Below are 24,439 nucleotides of genomic sequence, written 5' to 3' on the forward strand. Positions count from 1 at the left end.
GTCAGGCTCTATAATACCTCAATCCACTGACACATTCAACATTATCAACTGACAAAATAGACAATATAAGGGAACTCACTGACAGCTCCAAACACACCTCGACGCCCAGCCCATATGCGCCTGCAACCAATTAAGCTATTTAGAATTGAGGAAAATTACTCCAGAAACGGTGACATATACTTTTTCAGCCCACAACAGCACTACCCATAAAGTGGACATACTCCCTTCTGTCAGAATCTGGGTAGTTCAACTCGAAGTTTAGCTGAAGAGTTCTTCCTACCAATGTATCTCTCTGAATGAGTAAAACATGCAGAGGCATCAATTAATTGGAAGATGGAACACAGCACGAAACACAGGCACACAGTAAAGGAACAAATAACACGGTCACTTGACTGTACTATGATTAGGCAATATGGATCAACACAGAGAGAGGTCTTTTTCTAACCTGTATTGAGTTGGGTTTTCTTCTATAGCGGTGGAATGTTTCTGTCTGCTAACCTCCTCAATGTAGAACCTACGAGACAGAGCAAACTAATGTGTTATGGCTTATGAGAGGTGGACGTAGTATCAAATACAATGATATGGGAATTACCGTGTTTTTATGCAAAGGAAAATTAAGTATGGAAGCCAGTGGACACGTGGTTCATTTGATGCATCAAGTGTACTCAACCAAACAGAAACTAAACACGACGGCACGCAGACGCCTAATATGGTTAGTGGTATTAGTCTCTAGTTCCTGGCACCACCTGTCCCGATGGAATGAGGATGCCTAGCGACAGTGCGCGCCACTTGTGGAAGTCTCTAGTCCAAGCGCGGTGAATAGTTTGGCAGAGACACACTTGTGATGCTCCCAAAACGACATTGCTTAATGCTGTCTTCCGGCGTTACCAAATCAGTCCAGGGAACAGTCCGAGTTGTCGTGCGGTAATCCAGGAAACCAAACTTGATGAAGGTAGACGGTCCGTGTGAGCAGTCCGGGTCATGGCCGTGCGGGAAAATAAGAGACAAAATCAGCAAGAGTGTAGAATATCCGTAAGCAGAGCCAAAGTTCGTTCAAAATAGTCACAAGGTCAAGATACAGGGTAGGACAAAGGCAATTCCGTTAGGGCAAGAGAAAAGGTCTGAAACAAGGTAACGCAATGATTTGGACAAGAAACAAAAGCCGTGATTTTTCAAAATCAGAAGCAGCGTCATATGGGAGCGTGTTGTACCGAGCATGCAGTGGATGTCAGAGTTGCCACGGCAACTTCCACCTGCAACACCCTCGAGTCAGAGAGTGTTTCTAAATAAGGAAATTAGGAGACTCATGAGAGGAACGTACATGAGACCCACGATATGTCTGCCTGCACAAGGGATGGGTGTTACTTGCCACTGCAGGAAGGATAACAGAACGCATCTGACCCCGCTTCTGGCACGCAACCTGTGTCACAAGCCTGACACCGTCTTCATTGCGAAGATCTGCACTGGTGAAGCACTCTCACCACTTCTCAATGTCAACAATTCATCCACACAGAAGCCACTTTTCCAGATGCACTTAAAATGGGACAGATCCTCCCTCGGCATAATAATGCTACCCATTGCAGATTCTTGGCCACTCCTGCATTCTACTTGTAACCCCCTAAGCTCATTCCCCCATCAACAGTGATGCGTTGCTTCATAGCTAGGTTCATGCTTTATATAGCCCATAGATACATCCAATCCAGGATGTTAGATGGTGATGACACCCTAAGAGAGAGCCAAGGGGCCTCAGCATACTGGTGCATCATGAGTCCCGACTAGGTAATCAGATCTCCCAAAGGTTCCATATAAAGATGACATTGGTGATAGGATCGATCCTTGAGGGATTCAGTGCTGCTTAGGCAGCGGGTCCAACCTTTTTGATCCCACTGATTGTACAGAAACTAGGAGAGCAAAGCCAGGACGCCGCACACCAACTTTCAGAAATGTCCTAAAGGCTGGAATATAATATTTTACATGTCATTTTTAAAGTGTAATTGTCTTCCACCCTCCACATTTAACCCCAAAGAATTGCTGGAATCCTTGGCGCTGTATGTTTAGGCTCTAGTGCTGTAGTCCTTGAGCTATATCTGTCCATGAGTGCTACTGTCGACTAATTAACCGAAAATCCAGGTGAGCCTAACCCAAAAGCAGCCCTGCAGAATGGGGACCTCTGAGTGATCTGGTGGTAGGTTGACCAAATACAAACCAAAAACTGCAACCATTTTGTGAACTGAAAATAACGGATATTGAAGAAGGACATCAATGCTTAACTATTGAAAATATATGGTACTTGAATAACTTTTTAATTCTTGCTAGATATTGAGACACTTGTAATACTTATATCCATTTCAAGATAATTTGAATATTGCTGGTGCACCCACAAAATGGAAAAAGTCTTTAGCTGGTTAGATGGCCATGAGTAGGGAGCCTTGCACGCCCTATGCTGTCACCAGGCCAGCTACGGAGAAGCCATCAGAGCCAGATGCTACAACACTGCCAAATATGTCCCTGGTTAGGACGGCCAACACTGACTGCACTGAGGGCCTGCATACAGGCCCAGCGTCATAGTGTGACTGGTGGGAGTTTCATTTAGGAATGCATAGCCCATCAATGCTATACTTCTTGAAAAAATGTGTCCCTTCGATTTAAAAATCTGTATAACAATTCTTCACATTCGTTTTTGACCTACATGTTGGGGAACAAAGTGGAGAAGGAGAGTGAGCCAATGACGAGACGACTCTGGGATTTAAATGGCTTTCCTATGGAGTTCACTAGGACAGGTATGGCCCTATTAGTGATCGAAGTGGGTAGGAACGATCAGGAGCGGTTCTTTTATTTATTTCTGTTTATCATTCCTCTACTTTGTACAACCATATTCACCATTCTGTTCTGGGTTTTTAATACAAAATTGTTATGAAATTAAATGAGGGTAGGTCAACCTCTGGAAAATGTGTGGGGCAAATCTGCACACATTTCCTATGCTCACTGCACGACATACACATGGACCTGTGTACTCTGGGTGGACATAGCCTACAGGCGCTGTCCTCCCTGTCCCATATGTTTGGAATGTGACACCCAGGAGTATATCAAGGCATCTCAAAAGGGGGAGGGCAGCCTAATTAAATAACAAAGGCTTCATTGATCCGTCCCTATCTTTTGTTGGCCCTGCTGGTGGCAGTGACGTATACTGATGAGAGTTCATTTAAGCAGGCCCACAAGAGGCCTTGTCGCAGGGCTAACAAAAGACAGGAATTGTTAGCCCTTTGATATGCATCTGTGTCAACCTGAAGCCAGCTCCCGCCTCTTAGTATCAATGACAGTGAGCTCCCATGTCTGGTACATGTGTATACAGTTGGCAGTGATGGAAGGCTAGGAACTCCAAGAGGGAAGCAAGGTCCCTCCCCTAAACATCTCCCAGGGAACAGAGGGAGATACTAAATCCAGAGGACCCTCCAGCAGCTCCAGAGCCGGTACCCAGCCAGTGTACAGCATGCCCTGCTAGGCTCTGCAGCAAGCTTCCTAAGTGGGAAGTGCCAGAGAGTCTCTGAACCAAACCAAGGACAAGGCCATTGCCTGCAACACTCTCCTCACCTTTTGGCCTTCCGCCTTAAAGGATGACACAAGCCCAGTGAAGAAGCTAGGAGGAGTGCACCTACAAACATCAACTAGCATCTGCCCTAAGGACATTTTCAAGCCAGTCAAGACCCTCGAGCTGCAAATGACTGCAACCCTGACTGTTGTCACGCTGCAGTCACTAACATTATCTGAGACGCCTTGACCAGTGCTTCAGACCCACCAACCAGCACTGAGACGATTCCTGACCCCGAGCCGCCATGTAGGCCAGCCTACAGCCGTCCTTAAAGCCTTGCTCACTGAATTGCTTACCGCCTGATACCCGCAGCTGTATCGCATCTTGAACTCTGTTGCAGAAGCTGCAAAGCGCCCTGAAACCAACGTGACACTGTTGAGCACCAAGAAATTCTACAAGCACAAGGTACATACAAAGGCCCCTAGTGACATTTTACGACCCATTGCTCCCTTTGTGCTGAAACCAAGTATCCTTGAACTATTGTGATTAATTACTTTTCTGACTACCCTCCTGTCAGTATCCCCTTTCCTTCTTGATACTGTCTGCCCTTTGTATTCCTTTACAGGTTGGGTTGTATTTTGTAGTTTGGTTGATATTGTGTATACAACCTTCACTGCACAGTCCCTTTTATCATTGGGTAATAATTGTATTTTACCGTGTTGCAACTAACCGATGATTCACGACCTTGCAGAGATAAGCCTGCTGTTCCGTCCACGTTACCAAATTGGACAAGGAGGTATAAAATGTGCTTGTGTTTTCAATCTGTTTGGATTCCTTCTGGTGTACTAGAGGTGTGGGGCTAATAGATGGTTTAGAAACCGATATTCATCCCTGGACCACTGGTGCCCCGGAAGTTAGATTCATCACAAGTGTAAAGTTGTAATAGGAGCCTTAGTAAGGGTTCACTTAGCCTATTGCCATGCCCCGGCTGCAACACTTGTCAAATGTTGTACTATGCTTCCTCCCATCCTCTCCCCTGCTGAGACCACAGCTCCACTACTTTTTTCGGAACACTTCAACCACTGGCCCCTCTCCTGTAAACACGTGACTGATTTTGATCGCAACAGAAGTAAAGCGCAACAGCGTGAATACAATATGTCAAAGTTAATGAGAGTTGTGCTGTTGTGCCTCTGATGTGAAAGCCATTTTAACAGATTGTAAATATTGATTTGACTGGGAACGGCCTCAAAATGAGCTGTTTACCTCCTGTCTCCGCACAGACTTATTTTATGGCTGCCAGAAAATATTGGTGATACGTCAGTCAGTTTAATGGACATCAGGGGGCTTGGGTGCGAAACTCTGAGTGCGTGAATATGTGAAAGAACTCCCGAGAGAGAGAGTTCAAGTGCTGTTAAGTGCACAGCCTACCGCTGCAAAAAAATACATTAGCATTAAATGGAACACGTCTGAAGGTCGTCATGTGCTTTGATTGCTCATAATCCCACCGACGGCGTGAAACACTAAAGGCTGGCCCCTCGGAGATGGATCATTTGATTAATGCACTTACGGCGGCAATGACGCTGCCCCCAGTGAGCCAGCGCTTTGATTCCCATTGGCATATCTCAGCATTCACTCCTGCGGATTCGCGCCGTATTACAGCACTTATACATCCTGGGCATAACTAATTGGTCTTAACAAAGAAGGAGGGTTTGGCGGAGCTGGAAAGCGTGGAACACAAAGTGTGGGGGCCCTGTTAAAATATTGTGGGAGTCCTATTGTGCTCTCACCACCAAGAGACATACGCAGGCGTTGATCCACTCTGGGGCCCTTGAGGGCTGGCGGCAGGGCATTTCAACCATTGCAAGAGAGCTTCAAGACTTGGGTTAAGTGGTCATTTAGGAGACCCGCTCGTGTCCTGGGTGGATTTCTATGCTCTGTTTCCTGGGGACAAGAGACATTCCGCAAAGCCATCTGCACACCCCATGCCCTCTTCAATGTTTTATGTGTCCTTGTTTCCACGCACATCTCAGAAAAAGTCATAAACTAAAGCAGATTCTCTGTAACTGTGTATTCTTTTGCCAAAATTGCTTGTAGAAGCACACCTACAATTCTACCATAACCAGAATATATATATATATTGTTTTTATTGGACATTTGTATGGTGCCTATACACAAGTGTTTCCAGGCACCACCAGACAAGAAGGAGGGCCGGGGTGGGGAGGTTTGGGTTGAGGTCAAGGGAATCAAGAGCGTAGAACAACAAAAAACGGTTATATAGGCCTTGTGACAATCCTACAGTGCAAGTGCTTGAGACAGTGTTAAGTGCAGGGGGTCAGAGGGTAGATGGATTAGTGCAGGAGTGGGGTGCCCTGGGAAGGGGCAGGGAAGTGCTGGGAGGGCCAAGGTGGCAAGTGCCAGGGGAAAAGGGGGAGAGGGAGGATGAGTGCGGTTAGCAGGGTTGACCAGGTTGGGCTAGTCTGGAAAAGGGAGCCTGGATGCAATTGCTTAAAACAGGATGTAGAGGGGACTGATGGGGGTTGGTCTGGCCCCTGTATGAACTCTGAAGAACCAGTCCCCAGTTGTAGCAGCAGAGGGAGAGTTAGCAAGGGAGAGAGAGATGGAAGGAAGAGGAGAAAAGGAAAGTCTTGAAAAGTTTCTGGAACTTTAGAAGAAGGGCTTTGGGGGAGGCCTCCTTTTCTCCTTAGAGCCACCATCCTATCCAGGCTTGACTACACCATTAGCCCCTGCTTCAGAATCCCTCTTTCCTCCATTGCAAAGCTTCAAAGCATCCAAAATAAAGCCACAACTCCCATCTACAGCTTACAGTATCATGATCAAACCACCATAGGATTCCTCAAAAGTCATTGGCTACCTGATTCCTCATGAATAATAGGACACAAGGAGCCTGTGCTAATTTGCGCTGGTCATTTAGAATTAGAATCCATCACAAAATTGTGGATGGACACCAAGTAAAGTGCTAGTTGCCATTTATTATGTGTTCAGCCAGCATGTGTTTCGACCCTTACAGGGTCTTTATCAAGGCAAAGGTAAGTGACCAGCCAAATGGTGAGTTTTCTTTTTAAACCTTTATTTAAGTTGCACAGAAATACCACATTGCATTAGTTCAGCAGATTCACATTTACACGGGTAGTATCATAAAAGCAGTGTACAGGCATGTTATATTGAAGAGCATTTACACTGTTCCGTTTTCACTATCGTTCGTATTCATTCTGTTGGTCAGGTATTGATGGAATCCCCCCATGTATCCCTTAGTCTGTTGGTGCAGGGAAGTAAGCTGGAGTATACTTCCTCCTGGTCATTCGCCCACACCATGTCATTTACCCATTCCACAAGTGTTGGGGTGCCCTGCTCTTCCACCTCATTAATATGGTGTGCTCGGCCAGTAGGAGTCCAGTGTTAACAAGATTGCGCTTAACTACGTTCAGCTTGAGTACACAACCCAATAAACATATTGTTCGCTCCCATTCCACCGACTGCTCCACCATAGCCTCAAGTGCCTTGCAGACCCAACCCTAATATTCAAAGAGCTTCCCACAGGACCATAACATGTGTATCAGGTCGGCTTCTTCGCTCCCACCCCTAGGGCATTTCCCTGTGGCTGTTGTAAACATTATTTTCAAGCGAGCTGTGACAAGGTGCACGCTGTTTAATATTTTTAAGTGAATTAGCCGAAACCTGGAGTTAAGCGATACCTGATTCCTGAGGCTCCACAGTTGTGACCAGTGCGAATCTGTGAATGTAGCCCCTAGGTCCCTCTCCCAGTCGCCCCTAACATTGAACACCTGGGCCCCTCTTGTTTCCAATGCCATTTTATACAATGCTGAGGCCGTTTTCTTGATCGTCCCATTGGAAGTTATGTAATTGAGGCATGGATGTGACTGGCTCTTGTGGGAATCCCTCCCATACTACAGCAATTGCCGATCAGAGTCTAAAATATTGCAGCTTCTGCAGTGGGGTATCCCCTATCTGAAGTTTGATGTCCTCCCAAGGCATAAACAGGCCATTGTGATACAGATCTCCAAACTGTATAACACCCACCTCCACCCAGTGTGCGGATAGTGCTCTGTTTGCTGACGGGCCAGGTAGGGCGCATTCCAGATTGGTGGATGGGGACTGTACATGACAACATTTCGGGGTTGCTATGTTAATCTTGCCCATGCTTGTTGCATGGCCAGTTTCAAGTCCAGATGGTTGTAGTTTCCCCTCGTCCCAGTGGCTACCCCATGCAGTAATGCGGCCCTTGTCCCCCCCGTGCTTCCAGATCCACGTAGGAGGTTTGCGGTGCACCCCTCACGCAGTTCACGGCTAGATATGCCTGGGGGGAGAGGTAATATGCCTCAAAGTCAGGAGCCGCAAGGCATTCCCGCTCATAAGGTTGCGTGAGGCGACGCCAGCCGGCCCTCACATTGCTCTTCTACACAAAGGCAGAGCAGGCACCTGTTATTTTCTCAAAGAAGAGTCTACCTGGCCAGAGTGGTATTGTGCTGAAGAGGTAAAAGAGTTTGGGCAATATGATCGTTTTAACTAGTGCCAACCGACCCATTAGTGAAATAGGTAGGTGGTTCCAGCAATCGAGTTTGGTGCATACCACCATGGCTAAAGCGTCATAGCTGAGTGTGTGGACCAAACTGGCAGTACGTGCCTTTTCCACCCCTAAACATCTAACCAGTTGGGGTACGCAGGGGAGTCCGTGTAGGTCAATTGGTGGGCTCACGCCATCTGTTAGCGGAAACATCTCTGACTTATTAATATTCAGCCGTAGACTGGAGTATTTCCCAAACTCCTGGACAGCTTCTAACACTGTATGGAGATATTTCTCAGGGTTCCGCACAAAAGCATAATATCGTCCGCATAGAGCGTGATCAACTCTATATGCCCAGCTATAGGGATACCCGCTCTTGTGTGTGGCGTCCTCATGAAATCGGCTAGAGGTTCAATTACAAGTACAAACAATAATGGGGAAAGTGGACATCCCTGCCTTGTTCCCCCGCCAGCTCCAGCACTATGGATTGGGACCCATCCACCAACACTCTAGCATATGGATGCATGTACAGAAGTCGCACCCACTTAATGAAATTAGGGCCAAATCCATAATTATGCAGCACTCTGAACAGGAATGGCCAATACACAGTGTCAAAGGCCTTCCGCATATCTAAGGATATGGCAACCTCCTCATAGTCTTGGGGGATTTCTGCTAGTATATTGTAGAATCTGTGGATGTTGGATGCCGTTGACCGCCGCAGGACATATCACGCCTGATCCTCGTGCACCATGTAGGGCATCACTGGGTTGAGTCGGGAAGCTAGAATAGTGGCAAAGATTTTCGCATCCGTGTTGATGAGTGAGAGCGGTCGGTATGAACCACAGTCTTGAGGTGCTTTCCCGGGCTTTAACAGTAGTGTTATAACTGCTTCACGCATTGACTCTGACAAGGCGCCGGTGTCCTGGGCCTCAGTCCACACCGCCATGAGGCAGGACGAAAGGGTCTCCACAAACTCCTTATATAATTCGGCTCCCAACCCGTCAGATCCTGGGGCCTTCCCGCCAGAAAGGTCCTTTATTGCCGCATTTATTTCACTGAGCGTTATTGGGTGCACCCACCAACAGGCAGGAAATTCCAGGCGCACTACAACTGGGTTAATCAGAGACGAGATGGTATATGGACCAACATAGCATGGTATGAGCGACTTCTTGAACAGTATCTTAAGATTTCGGATGGACAACCAAATTCACATGCCCACCTGGTAATCTGGTGCTGCTGAGAGGTGGGAGACTGCAAACTGCTTAGTTTGTTCCTGCGCCTGTGTGAGGTGCACACAGATATTTCTGTGCAAGGACACCAGGTCACGGACACAGGCATGTGCAGCTGGGTTGTCTGATGGGATGGACGGATCCAAGGTAAAGGATCTGGGGTGTTGACCATACAATGCGTGAAAGGGGGCACACCAGTTGAGGAGTGAAGAGAGTTGTTGTAAGCGAACTCTGTGGAATGGAAGACAGTCAAACAGATTTCCTGATACTGCAGACACAAGCAACGGAGGTACTGTTCCAGAGTGGAGTTAATCTTTCTGTCTGTCCATCGGGCTGTGGATGGTAAGCGCTGGAATACCTATCCTCGATATGAAAAGAGGAACTCAGGGCTTTCCAGAAATGAGAAGTGAATTGAGAGCCTCTATCCGTAACAATGACCGAGGGTAAGCCAAGAAAACGAAAGACATGCCTGAGGAAGAGATCTGCCAATGTAGGAGTTGAAGGAAGGCCAGTGCAAGGGACGAACAATGCATTTTAGTAAAGTAGTCGACCACCACCCAGATGGTATCAAACCCCTGTACTCGAGGAAGTTCCACAACAAAGTCCATAGAAATCATGTGCCATGTTTTATGGGGCACTGGAAGGGGTTATAACAGCCCTACGGGTTTGCTATGAGCGGTTTTGCATTGGGTGCAGATTGCGCAACAAAAGATGTAATCCACTACATCCCGTGACATAGAAGGCCACCAACACCATCTATGTAACAAGTCAAGGGACTTATGCCGACCAGGGTGTGTGGCAATCAAGGAGTCATGAGACCACTGCAAAGCACAGGAATGGGTTTCATCAGTAGGGGATATAGATCCTCAGTTGGATGTAAGGTAGGCCATTGAAGACATCCAGATTCAATCCCTGGAGTTCGACTGGATTAAGGGAAACCCATTCTTGGATCAATTTCCTAAGCGACGGTTGTGGTGTACAGCAGCATGCGACTTGGTTAGGAGGAACATGAGGGATTTCTGTGGCGGTTGTGGAAAGGTCAGTATTCAAGCGAGAGAGAGCGTTTGCCTTTGCATGCAGACGAGCAGGAGGGTGGGTAATGATAAAATCAAACGGAGAGAATAAAAGGTGCCAACGTGAATGCCTGGCAGTCGTACAATTCATGGTTTTAAAGGCCAAAAGGCTGCGATGGTCTGAAAACAATGTAACAGTATGACGGGCACCCAATAGGAAGTGTCTCCACTTAGTGAAAGCATCCTTGACTGCCAATAATTCCCGTTCAGTAACCGTGTAGTTGCGTTCATAGGTCATGAGTTTGTGGGAATGAAAGTCAACTGGGTGGATGTTGCCGGTATAGGAACACTGATGGGAGAGAATGGCTCCCACCGAAATGCCGGAAACATCGGCCTTAACAAAAAACGGGAGATCGGGATTATGATGCTACAAAACCAGGGCATCAATGAATGCTGACTTGAGGTTGTTGAAGGCCTCTTCTACGTCGGTATTCCAGTGAAAAGGCATCTTCAAGCTGGTTAAGGCAGTCAGAGGCACAGCAATGAAAGAATAGGAATTGATGAAACGACGATAAAAGTTGGAAAAGCCAAGAAAAGACTGTAAGGCCTTAGTTGAGGAGGGAATGGGGCAGTTGAGTACCGCCTTGACTTCGGAATGGCTCATCCTAACCCCACGGTCCGTCAGATCATATCCCAAGAGCTCGACTTCAGTGGTATTGAAAATGCATTTTCAGCCTTGATTAAAAAAGGTGGTGTTCCGTCAGCCGTTGAAGAACAGAACAGACGTGTGTGACATGTAGTTTGTAGGTGGGTGAGTAGACCAGGATGTCGACCGTGTTATTAGATAATGACGTATTGGTCCAGCATGTCATGGAAGATGTCATTCATAAAATACTGAAACATGGCAGGGGTTTTGCAAAGGCCAAACAGCATTACAAGATACTCGTATAACCCATAACGGGTCTTGAATACCGTTTTCCACTCATCCCCGTCTCTGATACAGACCAGATTGTAAGCCCCAAGTAAATCCAGCTTAGTAAACATGCCCGAGGAACCCAGTTGGTCTAACAGTACGTAAATGAGTGGCAATGGGTATTCATTCTTGACCGTGACGGCGTTTAAAGCCCTATAATCAATGCTTGGCCTCAAGTCCACTTCCTTTTTTTAGACACAAAGAACAAAGGAGAGGCAGCAGAGTTCTTTGATGGACAGGTGATTCCTGAGATGAGAGATTTGTTGATGTGTTTTTTTTTAGCACTTGATCCACCTTGAGTGTGAGAGAGTACACCCAACCGGAAGGGATCTTGGACCCAGGGAGCAGATCGATGGTGCGATCATAGGGGCGGTAAGGTGGCAACTGTTCCGCTGTACCCTTGTTGAAGACGTCCACAAAGGAAAAATACTCAGACGGAATTGCAGAAATGGGTTTTGAAGAAACTGAACCGATCATAGGAGTGGCTTTAATAAAAGCCTGTCATGGTGTGTTCCGTGTGATTTCATGGAACTCGAAACAGTGATTGTTGCAAAATGGCAAAGGGAACTGTATCTCCTGTGATGCCCAGTCAATAGCAGGGTTATGTAGCTGTGGCCATGGCAGGCCAAGGATCACCCTGAATTGGGGTGCTGTGATTAGGTCGAAGGAAAGGAAAGGTACTCGATGTCCTTCATCGGTTTTCATGCGTAGCGAGACAGTCTGCTCTGTTACCAACCCAGAAACCAGACTGGTTCTAGTTTGGATTTAGAAATGCTAGGGACCCCGGAATCACTGGCAAACTGAAGGTCCATATAGTTACCCGTGGAACCTGAATCAACAACTGAATGGGCCCGTAAAGGGTCGTCAGAAGTCACAAAAAGGGAGATGAAGAGACAAAACGCAGAGGAAATAGCTGTAGTGCGAGAGTCCAGCAGGAACTCACCCGGCAGAGGGACCCCTTCTATTGCCAGGCCCTGGAGGTTCCCGGTTTTGGGATAGGTTTCTTTGGGCAGTTACACAAGTAATGCTCCGGAGAACCACAGTACATACAGAGGTTGTTCTTGCGTCAATGTTCTCTCTCGGTGGTGGTCAATGGACCACGAACACCCCCTATCTGCAAAGGTTCAGAGCCTGCTTGAGAGTGCAGAGACGTATGAAGATGTGAAGCAATTGGGAGCGTAGGCTTCTTTGCACTACTTCTCTCAACTTACCGAGCATCGATCTGGAGTACTAAGTCCAACAATTCTGAGAAACTCATTGGCACCACCGGGACAGTCACCAAGGTGTCCTTTAAATCATCAGTGAGGCCCTTATAGAATATGCCTGCCTGCTTCTCTTCAGGCCAACCAGTCTCGGCAGCTAAATGATTGAATCTTGCGAGATAGGTCAGTAAAGCCGTACCCCCTGGTGGAGATTCAGGAATTCCAGGTCTGTAGGTTTCCTCTTGTATCTGGTGTCAAAAACCCTATTCATTGCTGTGATTAGAGCATCACAATCGTACAGAACATAGCTATTGGATTCCAACAAGGGATTAGCCCAAGCAGCTCTAGTGCCCCTGAGATAAAAACAGAACAAATGCCGCTTTGGTGGTGGAAACAGGGAACAGCGCGAGACGACATAAGAAATATAGTTAACACTGGTTTATGAATGTGCGGTAAGACTTGGGATCACCAGTAAACCTTTCCTGAACTGGACGCTGCAGCGCCAGCTGGGTCTTTGCCTCGTGTTCGAGACTGCACAAGATCCTGTAGGGAATCGATCTGATGACGTAAGGAATCATGAGCTGAGGACATGTCAGTAAGGAGATCAGAGACCAATTGCATGAGAGTAGCAAGAGTATCAGATGCGTCCATGTCTTCTGATTCTGTCAATACTCACCAAAACAAGACCAGATATTTGGAGTGGGTACCGTTTGTAGTATAACCTGGACCAGAACTGGCCCAAGTCTCCTCACAGAGGGAGATCTTTCCCTTGATACGCCCCACTGCTGTTTCGAACTTACAAGATCAGAGGGGTAAATCAAATGAAAGAGTGGGCAAACAACACCGCCAATGTGCCAGGCTGCAAAGAAAACAGAAACAGTTTAGAATAGGATTAAGGAATAATCAAGATCAGAATAGTAGCTGGAGGATTAACCTACTAGTCAAGCACGGGACTCGGCCTATTCTTGGGTGACCTAAAGGAGGCTCTCCAACCCTGCTTCTTCCCACTAGTGAACACAAAGAGAAGTGACCATGTGATACCTAACATCTAATGCCAGGAAAATAGAGTAGATCAAAGCAGGGATTTTACCAGAAGTATTGCAGTCTGGGAGAAAGTGAAATATGTTGCAGGAGATGGAATTCCAAAGGTAAACAAACATACAAGGAATGGGGATGTTAGTAAGGTACTAGCTCCCGAATGGCATGAGAGACGTACTAGTTTTGGGATGGTGCACTAGAAGGTTTCTGCAGAGCGTCCAGGTTTTGTGCACAATGGGAGTTCTTGCTGAGGAATTCCAGAATAATAGGAAGAAAAAGACAGTACCTGTGGGAGCATGGAGGCAATCCAAAAATCAGGCAAGTTGGAACAGTCCGTGGTCAGCAAACAGACACACACATAGGCAGATCGAGGGACAGGTGAGAAGTTTCGGTACTGTGCGGGCGATGCACAAGGATATTTATGGAAGGCAGTAGACAGTCCGAGGGACAGGCAATATGTTTCGGTACCTTGCTAGCAATGAACAAGGATATCTCCGCAAAGGCAGCAGATTGTCTGAGGAACAGGCAGAGATTTCGGTAATGTGCGGTCACGAAAACGGAGCAGAATCATAAGGAAAAAAGGCAGTCCAGATACACAGAACAGGATCAGAGAATCAGAGGTTCAGACGAAATGCTAGAAAGGTACTAACTTCAATCAGAAGCATCTTGCAGGATAACGGGGGGTATTTTATGCAAGTGCAATGGGCGAGGATTGGCATGCAAAACAGACAGGTTGATCACATGATCATTCCGATGCATACGTCGTGCTGTAGTGGAACGCAGTGTTTTCGAAGGGCGTCTGTGCATGGCATATCGCCATGGCAACCTCCAACAATGATAGGAAGGAGAGATCGTGAAATGGAGCAGATGGGGAAAACGTTTCTTCCGAAAGGAAGGTGAAATAAAGTAACGGTTGTGCCCCGTTGGGACCGTTACAGTAGCCACTCCCAAGGGCACCGACACACCCGTGGAGGCATGGAACTGCCACAGCAACACTGGTGCATGGATGTTGGCAAGGGGTTCCCAAGTCCTATAGTGCTATAGTGACTAGCCTAGCAAAGTGGTTGGTACCAATCCAAAGGTAGAGGTAGCTAATTGAAAAATTAGAGGCTTGAGCGGTGATTGATGGTGCGCGTTCATATTTGTTTTTTTAAAGAGTGGAAAAGGTGGTGATTTACACGGAAAATATAAAGATTATTTTATAAGTCTGGTAAGTATTGACAGTCAATTTAGACTTGTCATTATTGGCGATACTCCTTTGATGCACTTATTTAAGATATAGCCAAAGCACATGCCCAAGCTCAAACAGTATATAGCAGAATGGGTGAAAGGCATGCCAGATAAGATGTTCATGCCATGGCCACAAGGGGGATCGCTGTCAAAAGTAGTATTGCAACACATGACCACATACTTGCAAGATGCGTATACGGGGAAGAAATTAGAAAAGATGTTAGCAATTCTAGCGCTTTGGAAAATGTACCAGGAAGAGAGGGAAGATCCACCACCTGAGGAGTGGATGCTTAGTCAGAGAAAAGAGGAAGGTGTTGAGCCCTCAGCTCCCCTTACCTCGCCTGACGAAAAAGCTGCTAGTACGGAAGAAATAGGGTTGTATCCTCTAAAGCAGTTGAATGCCGCGATGGGGTATAGTGACCCAATATACAAACCTCCCGCTTATAGCAGTGATGATAGTCCAGAGGAGAATAAGAGAAAAAAAGAGATCTGTAAGATACTACAAGACTAAGAAGAAAAAAGTGAGAGGGCGAATATATCGATAGAAAAAGAAAGGGAAATTAAGAGATGGAAAGGAGAGAAGGATAAAGCTGAAGAGGTAGCGATTGTGCAGAACGAATGGATGGGAGGGCAGATATTACTTAAAATCAATGGGAAAAGCATCAAGGAAGTTAGGCAAAGAGAAGATAAGGACAAGCAAGAAAAGAGATAAATAACAAGAGAAGAGATTGAAAGACGATGAGCAGAAAAGGAAGAACAGAGAGCGTGAGAACAGATGTATCCAGAGGAGCAAGAGAGAAAAGAAGAACGGACAGAAAAACAAAGAAAGTACGACAATAGACAGAGAGCAATAAAAAATAGGGCTAGAAGAGAAATGAAGAGAGAATAGGAGGAAGCACAAAGACTAAGGGACAAAAGAATACAGAGACAAAGGGAAGAAGAAGAAAGAAGGAAAGGAGTAAGGAGAGAAGAACAAAGGCAAGAGGATGAAAGATTTAGAAGTGAGATGAGAAAGCAAAGAGGCTTAGATGAAGAATTAGAATGAGGGAGAAGACAGCAGTGTCTTGATACCAGTGTTGCTCGTAAGGAACCAGCAGGGCCTAGCCCAGCAATACGATGGGATAGACCAGAAGAGTTCCTTCCGTTAAAAGAACCAACATCAGAGGCAGTAGTATTGGAAGATGAAAACTTTGATGCGGGAAGAATGGGAGAAAGGATCAACAAGGTCTATTAAGAATTAAATGAAGGTAGGAACTATGGAAGTCACGGGAAGAGGGATCAATCCCTAGCATTTCAATCATGAAGCGATGAAGAAAATCTGTTAAGTCACGAACATGTGTCCTTCAGTAGACTGAACGTAGACAAAGGTGAAGGGGATAATAGTCACAGGGGTTGGGGACAAAACATGTCAGACGAACAAAGAGAATCCATCCTCGAGGTAGGAGGAGGGAGCAGGGTGCCCCAGAAGGAAGCCTGCAATTTGATAAAGAAGTAAGATGGTCGGATCTGGAACTACCTAAGGATAGGACACCACACCCCATAGCATATCCAGAGCATCCCTAAGGACGATCGTATAGAGAGAAGGGAGAATTGCCACCATATGTGAACACATTATGGTCACTACCGGCAAGGAGATGGATAGGGACAATTGTCCCTGCCATGGATACACTAACGATGAGAACCGACTGTGGCTTGGGGTTCACGCAGTTTGTCTTATTGGAAAAAGGGCAAGCAAGACCACAGTATATTCCATGGCCGCAGATGGATAAGGATAATTTAAGGTGAAAGCTCCCGAGTTTGACTTCGGATGCCAGGAAATGGATATACGAGTTAGAAAAAAATGACAGGAGGAAATACATTGGCCATAGGGGACATAAAGGGTCTCCTGGCAGCTATTCTTGGGGAGAGAGCTGATGACATATGGAAGAGAGCAAGGTATTCAATTGTGACAGCACAAAACACAGCGCATGACGGTGCGCCATTTAATAATTGTAAAGCAGATGTGTGGAGGGCTCTTTCGGTACAGTATCCTGACACATCAGATATGGGTGAAATGATGACATGTAAGATGAAGGAAGATGAAGACCCTATTGCTTACATTCAGTTGAAATGGCAACTTGAAACTTGTAACCCGTGGGGAAAAAACGGCGGCATTATTTTACCACATTTTATGTCAGGGGTTGCCTGAGCCAGTACAGAGGCAGATGAAGAAACAAGTGAGAATGCAAGTGAAACCATAAGCTGAGATACAGTTGACAATAGTGAATCACTGTCGGTTGCTACAAGAGAAAAGTAGGAAGAAGGATGAGACTAGAAAAATCGAGGAAGCCAAGTTAGTTCATATAGAATTGTCATAATTTGCCATAGAAGGAGCGGTATTGACAAGCGGAGAAGGATTGGGAGTGCAGGAAACAATGAGTACATCGCAGGAGCGTAATCTGTGCCTGGTGGACCAAGGTAGATATGGGTTTTGCCACGAGGCAGAGGTATGGGCTATACAGGAGGAGGAGGAGCATTCTGAAATAATCAAGGTGGGTTTCAGAATACGCAGAATGAGAATCAGAGCACCCAAGGAGGATTTAATCAACCCAGTATGTTGGACTTGTGGGATGACAGGGCACATTGCACGCATATGTTGGAGCCAAGGGAATGTACAGAATGGTCAATTTTCAAGAGGGGGGACAGTTTATCCTCCATCATTTAGCACGCAAAATAGGGAAGGGTTTTGCCAAGATCATACAGTGTATCAGACACAAGCGCTGAAGGTGCAGCAGGTTCAGCAGCAAGAGTGAGTGCAAATGAATCCACCACAAGGGCAGTCGCAACACACCCCCATGCCGACACAACCATATGCAAAGACAGGAAAAGTGCTGACACCCAGAATAGGAGGTGTCACTGTGGTAGGAGGAAATACTTTCACAGGGATGAGTCTGTATCCACAATAGGAGAGCCCACAGGGTGACTTGATGTGTTCAGTACTATCTGTGACACCAGACCCCAAGAGGAACCAAGGGTCGGTGTGACGATAGGAGGCAAATACTTTTCTTTTCTTGTAGACAATGGAGCAACTTGTTTGTGTATACTGGAAGGAAAATATCCAATGTCGGGAAATGCCATGAATGCTCAAGGGTTTTCTAGAGCTACAAGTCAAATTCCTTTTACTGATGAATTACCTGTCTCCATATGAGAGTGAGATATGTCTGTTCCTTTGTAATATTCACGACAGACACCGGGTTACATTTTGGGAAGAGATTTAATGATGAAACTTAACATGACGATTTCATTCACTGATCAAAGAATAGTGTGTTCCACACCAGGAATGTTTAAACATGGGAGAATTTATACTGGCATTCACAGGGCAAGTGGCTCTGCGACGCGTTCCAGTAGATCCAGAGGTTTTTCTATATGGGGTGAGCATTCTACTCATATGGCTACCTGGCTTGGTGGGAACAATTGTGAGGATATCTGATAAGTTTTTGTTTAGACCACAAATTCCTATGGACGAAAAGGGGTGGCACTCTATCCCTATAGAATTGGAAGTAGCCATAGTATGAAGGGAAATGGCAATGCTCGAAGGAGTAGATGATGAGTGTTCACCATGGAGAACAGTAATAGCTCTCGAATAATGGTACAGATTGACTGACGTAACTAGTGATGACATGTTTAGAGAAGACCAAACAGATGATGAAGTGGTGTTCTTTATGATCATCAAATACTGTATAAGAATATAAAAGAGAGAAGTCCCACGGCAAATGGCGATAATGCGGCAGCGTCCACTATATTTTCAGGAAGATTTGGAGAAGGTGCCAAGTGTCCTTTGGACCACAGGCGCTTATGATGTAGGTTTATTAAAGGGAATAGGGAAGTTAAAATAAAGCTGAAGCCAGAGGCAAATTTACCCCGAGCAAGACAGTGCTCCATGTCTCGAGAGTCAGATGAAGGTATATTTCAGACTATTAAAGTACTGATACAACAAGGAAATCTGGTACCATCGGAATCATTATGTAACACTGCAGTGTAGCCAATCAAAAAATCTAAAGGAGGGTTGTAGAGATTTATACAATATATGAGACCGATTAACCAGATTGTAGATGCAGAGTTTCCTTTAGTTCCTAATCTGGCGACGATACTGTGCAGTATCCCATTGGAAGCTCGATATTTCACGGTGAGCGATTTAAAAATGCATTTTTCTCAATCCCGTTGCACAAGGATTCACAAAACATGACTTCCTTCATGTTTCGCCAAGCTCAACTGAAACATACTCGTTTGCCCTAGGGTACTGTGAGTCCCCATCAACTTTTTAACAGAGTGCAGTGGTACAGTACCTGGATGACATTTTGATTTGTTGCACCACAGAAGATGAGTGCAGACAAGATTCTATTCAGTTGATGACTATTCTAGCAGACAAGGGATATAAGGTAGACAAGGAGAAGTTGCAGTACTGCCAGGAAAAGGTGTTATAAATAGGGTAGTTGATTTCACATGAAGGAAAGAAGGTGACACCTGAAAGATCTGAGGCGATTATGAAAACCTTGAAGCCAAATACGGTGAAACAGATGCAACAATTTCTGTGGCTATGCAACTATGTTAGACCCTGGGTGTTTGACTACAGTTCATACACAAGACCCCTTTTTGCAAGCTTTAAAGAAAGCACAAGTGGATAAGGTATAAAAATAGATAGAATGGACAGAGGAGACGGAGGAAGGGTTTGAAGAGTTGAAAAAAGCAATTTGAACAGGCCCTGTTTTGGGAATTCCCAATTATGCTAAGGAATTGTATCTGTTTTTGCACACAAATGGAATAGTCATGATAGCAGTGCTTACACAGAGAACCACGCTGCATTACAATCCTTTAATCTATTACAGTGGGATTTTAGACCCAGTTATAGAGGACCCTTCCCTTGGGAACAGTCATTGGCAGCTGCCATGTCCACAATTGAGAAGTATAAAAGTATTGTGATGGGCTGCTCAATGACACTCCTCGTGGACCATGCCCTGTTTGCCATTTCAGAGAAACCCAAAGGTACATTGACATCCCAAAAAGCTTTAGCTTATGAGGCAAGGATTTCAAATCCAACAATTAAAATTGTAAGACGTAAAATAGTGAATCCTGCTACATTTATAGCTGAGCCAGTGAAAGAAGGCGAGCATGTGCATGACTGTGCTAATTATGTTGAATTTTATGATGATATACCCCAAGTGAAGAAAAATGCTTTAGCAGGAGGGGAAATTCTCTTTATTGATGGTCCTATGAAAATTGATCAAACTAGTGGAGAGGCATTCAGGTGCAGCAGTAGTGAGGCACAAATTAAATGGAGAATTTGTAGTTGTAGCAATTGCAAGACTATTGTCTCACTTTTCAGTGCAAGCAGCAGAATTGGTAGCACTTATTGTGGCATTCGAGAAACACAAAGGGCAGGAAGTGATGTGTACAGTGATTCCGCCTAGGTGACGTCAACTGTACACGCAGGGTTAGCGCATTGGAAAAGGAAGGGCTACCTTCGTGCAGCAGCACTCCAGTACATCACACATCCTTATTGGACAGGCTTATTAAGGCACTACAGCCCCCTGTGGCCATAGCGGTCGTTAAGTACACAGCTCACACTAAGCAAACAGATGTTATCTCTTGCGGGAACGAAGCCACAGACGAAGAAGCCAAATGGGTAACATATTCGCCAGATATTTCGAGTTTTGAAACTGAGAATATTAAAGAGAAAATAGTTACAACCATGTTGGGTTACAAGAAGGGTTTAATAAATTGTCGATAACCCCACTAATGGAGATTCAAGGGATTGCACCACAGGGCAAGCAGGAATTATGAAAACGAAGGGGGTGTTCTTTATCCCCCACAGAAGCATTACGGTGACTGGATAAGACTGGAAAGCTGGTTATGCCAGCAGCATTATTAAACATCGTGCTTGAACAGCTGCATTACCATGTGCATGGAACTAGGGAGAGTCTTGCAGCTACGATTGCGGAAGACTGGTTCATTCTGAATTTGTTGGAACATGTTGCACTATGTATAGTGAACTGCATTGTCTGTCAAATGTTTACTGCTGGGCATACACTGAGAACAATTAGAGCAGTAATACCTTGACCGATTGGTCCATTTCAGCATTTACATTTTGACTACGTCGATATGCTGCAAGTATGTAATGGATATAGTTATCTATTAGTGGTGGTGTGTCCCTTCTGTAGGTCGATCGGGGCAGGTCTATGTACACACCCTGATGCCACTTCCACAGCAAGGTTTTTAGTACGCTAAGTTTTTCCGAGATGTGTCTGTGAAGTGCTGAGATCCGACAAATGGCCACATTCTGTGAATGAGGTATTTGAACAAATAGGGCTTCTATTGAACATTAAACACAAGTTTTCTTCTGCTTATCACCCACAAGCAAATGGAATTTGTGAGAGACTCAACGGCCTCCTTAAATAAAGGATTTATTAAATTGACTTTGAAGAAGGGATGGCTATACTGCTTATCCATAGCTTTATATTCCCTTCGAAATCAGCCAGGATCAGACCACTATCACACCCCTCATGAACTAGTGACAGGTCGACGTATGAGAACGCCTCTTACACCTCTGTCTAGAAGTAGGAGTGATGCCCATAGTGTAGCTAAAACATTAGGGGACAAACTGCATGATTATTTGACATGTATGACCTCTGGCATCTCTCTCATTTCAGATCAACTCAAGCCCCAGGGGGGTTGGTTTCAGAACACAGATGAAGATAATTCCACAACCAGCACAACCAAACTTTTATCGGCACCCAAGTTATATGTTGGTGATCTTGTCCTGATTAATTTCACTGGGAAGTCTCATGAACCACGTTTTAATGCCCCCTTTTTGCGTTGAAAATATAACCCCTTCAGCTGTAAAAGTCTAAGGAAGATGAGCTTGGCTTCACTTAAAGACGTAAAAGCCTATAAAGGTGAGATCCACCCTCCCTCCATTGCGATCCAGAAGCAAGACAATAAGGAAAATGTCAGCGTGTGCAGACTTGATCGATGACAAAGAAGGACGACAAAGCAATGATTTGTGGATGATGCAGATTTAGTTTGGACTAAAACTCAAGTGATACTCCTTATAGATATTTTAACAGGAGTACAAAGAATTGCAGCAAGTTTTAGTAGGCCAAAAATGAACTCTAGAAACACATTGAAGCATCAAAACAATGCCTACATGTCAGTTCTTGATCAGAAATTGGAAACAAGATCAATATCCAGATTCATTTTGTGGTGCATACCTGTTCCATGAAGTTAACCCTATGGTACTCACTGATAGTGATGTGCATAGGCTTGTGCTAGCTGTTTTTGTATTTATACTTCAAGCTTATCCTGCTCTTGTCAGAAGAGATGTTGATATTCGCAGTTTTTTACAGGATCCGATAAATGGCCCTGCAATTAGAAGACTTCTCATTGCTATCATTGAACAGATTCTGCAATTGAAAGTGTAAATAATTTTGACCAATTGTATTAAAGATGAGAAATTCTGAAGCAGGCACGGTTCTAGAGAATGAACAACAAATACCAGGATGGCACAAAAGGTGGTTGTCTATGTTTTGGTGCATATTATATGCCTGCCCGATTACACTCATTATCTTTCTATTTCTCCTCTTTCGCAGTCTCTATCATACTAGTACTCACACTGAGGTAGAGGCCACTATGGTTCCCCCCACTACGGGAACTGCTTTTGATTTATTTACTTGCACTGACGTAGAGGCCCCTAAGGTCCCCCCCATTAGGAGAACTGCTTTTGATCTACTTCATGAGTATTGCACAACTTTTACATTTGAAAGATATAAGAGAAGTGCAGAGGAAGATAACGAGGGGATAAATACCTATATAGACAATGCAGCACACTTGGGTAATAACATGTGGTATCAACATATGAGAAAGGTCAGAGAGAGTACATCTAAGAAGAGTTGCTATGTCTGCGCTCTCATGCCCTATGCCATAAATGCAGTGAAAACTTTCATTTCCAGAGAGGTTCCCGAACACGATGCTAGGTGTCTCGTTCATCTTGCAGCATACATGACCAGAGGACAATTTCAGGGAAGTTGGGCCACTTTGCGATGGAGGTCGGAATGGTAATTTCCATTTCAGGGTGATTATATCAAGACTTGACAGGTGGAAAAGCAACCTGGATGGGAGAGCAAGATGCTTGTGTATCCTGCAGAAGGACAGGAAGAGGTTGTCATGAAAGGCATGAAGAGAATGGAATGCCATGATATAACAGAGATAGCTGCATCATCGGGATGTTGGGAACTGTCACGCTCACCTGGCTCCCACAGGGGCGTCAATCTGAACTGGACAACTGCGGTCTCCACCAATGTGATGCGTAGTGCCGAGATGACAGACTGGACTGGGCCACCTAGCTTCGTTTGCTTGGCCCGTAGGAATATTCTTCTGCAAATGGAGAAAGGGAATTAACCACTCGTGGAGTTGAGCGTTAACCCCCCCCACTCCGGCTGTTCTCCCCACTGATCACCTTTGATGTCCCCTCTTATAGTCTCACCTGATGGTTTGGAAAGATGATCTCTCCATCCTGCACTGAGCGCAGGGGCGCGTAGATAACCAGTTGCTTCACTGGCTCTAAGGAATTGGTGAGTTCCAGAACAATATTGACTCTGAGATTCCCGGCAAGACGCCGTAAGTATGTAGGTCGTAAGAGTTCAAATGTCTGACTTTCACTCTGTCCAATTCCTTGCAGGTTGCAGCTTGACCCTAGAGAAAAGTTCCTCGTGGCAACCGGTAATAATCAGGTAAGGATTTGTATTAACCAACACAGTTCGATAAAATAATGTCAATATGTAACCTGTTGCTTTCACCCTTATTCAGGCGCTGAGAGAAAGTATGAAGTCTCGGGGAATAATGCCTCCGGCGGTAAAATCAGGTAAGTCTATTATGGTGAGGAGGTTTCCCCTTGTTTGTCCCTTTGTTTCACCTTGCTGTCCTTTTGTTTCCCCTTAGGGGCCGGGGTTCGGCGAGGATGCAGTGGAAGCTGCGCGGACCCATGAAGAGGAATAGTACCACCGGTGGTAAAATCAGGTAAGTCTATGGGGGCAACTAATATTGCCTCTGTGTATTCCCTTGGCTCACCTTGCTGTTCTTGTCTTCCCCTTAGGTGCCGGAGTGCGGCGGGAACATGCAGAAGGATACGGTGGAATGTGAAGATGCTGCGAAGGCCAGTGAGTTCAGCGCAGCGCGGCGCTGCAGCAGGCGAGGCGAAGCGCATTAAATACCTTCTTTCTTCCAGCTCGAAGGCGCGATGGATCGGGAATTCAGGTAAGGATCAAAGTTATTGCTCTTGTTCTAACCTTTTCTCCTTCTTTCTCCCTTTTTCTAGGAGCTCCAGACTCGAGGTGGGCGTGGCAGAAGACTGGATGCAGACTTGCAGGCACAGTGAGCGTTACGCTGCTGGATGCAGAATAACGCAAATCGTGTGCTTCTCTTCGGGCGTGGTTTAAGTAGCCTCCAAAGTAGTCCTAGGTAAGTATTCCTCCACAGCCCCACCCGAGTAAAAAATTGTCCCTAGGTAAAGTAGTCCCTTCCAAGCCTCTTTTGGCTTGGAGCTCTTGCAGCATGGTCTCCATCAGGTAAGTTTGCAGCATGGTCTGCATCAGGTAAGTTTTAATCTATGAGCCTGGGGCCTATGGTGCCAGGACTGACTCCCCATATG

Source organism: Ambystoma mexicanum, unplaced genomic scaffold (genome assembly GCF_040938575.1).
Source record: "Ambystoma mexicanum isolate Mex_15411 unplaced genomic scaffold, UKY_AmexF1_1 Mex_scaf77, whole genome shotgun sequence".
NCBI lineage: Eukaryota > Metazoa > Chordata > Amphibia > Caudata > Ambystomatidae > Ambystoma > Ambystoma mexicanum.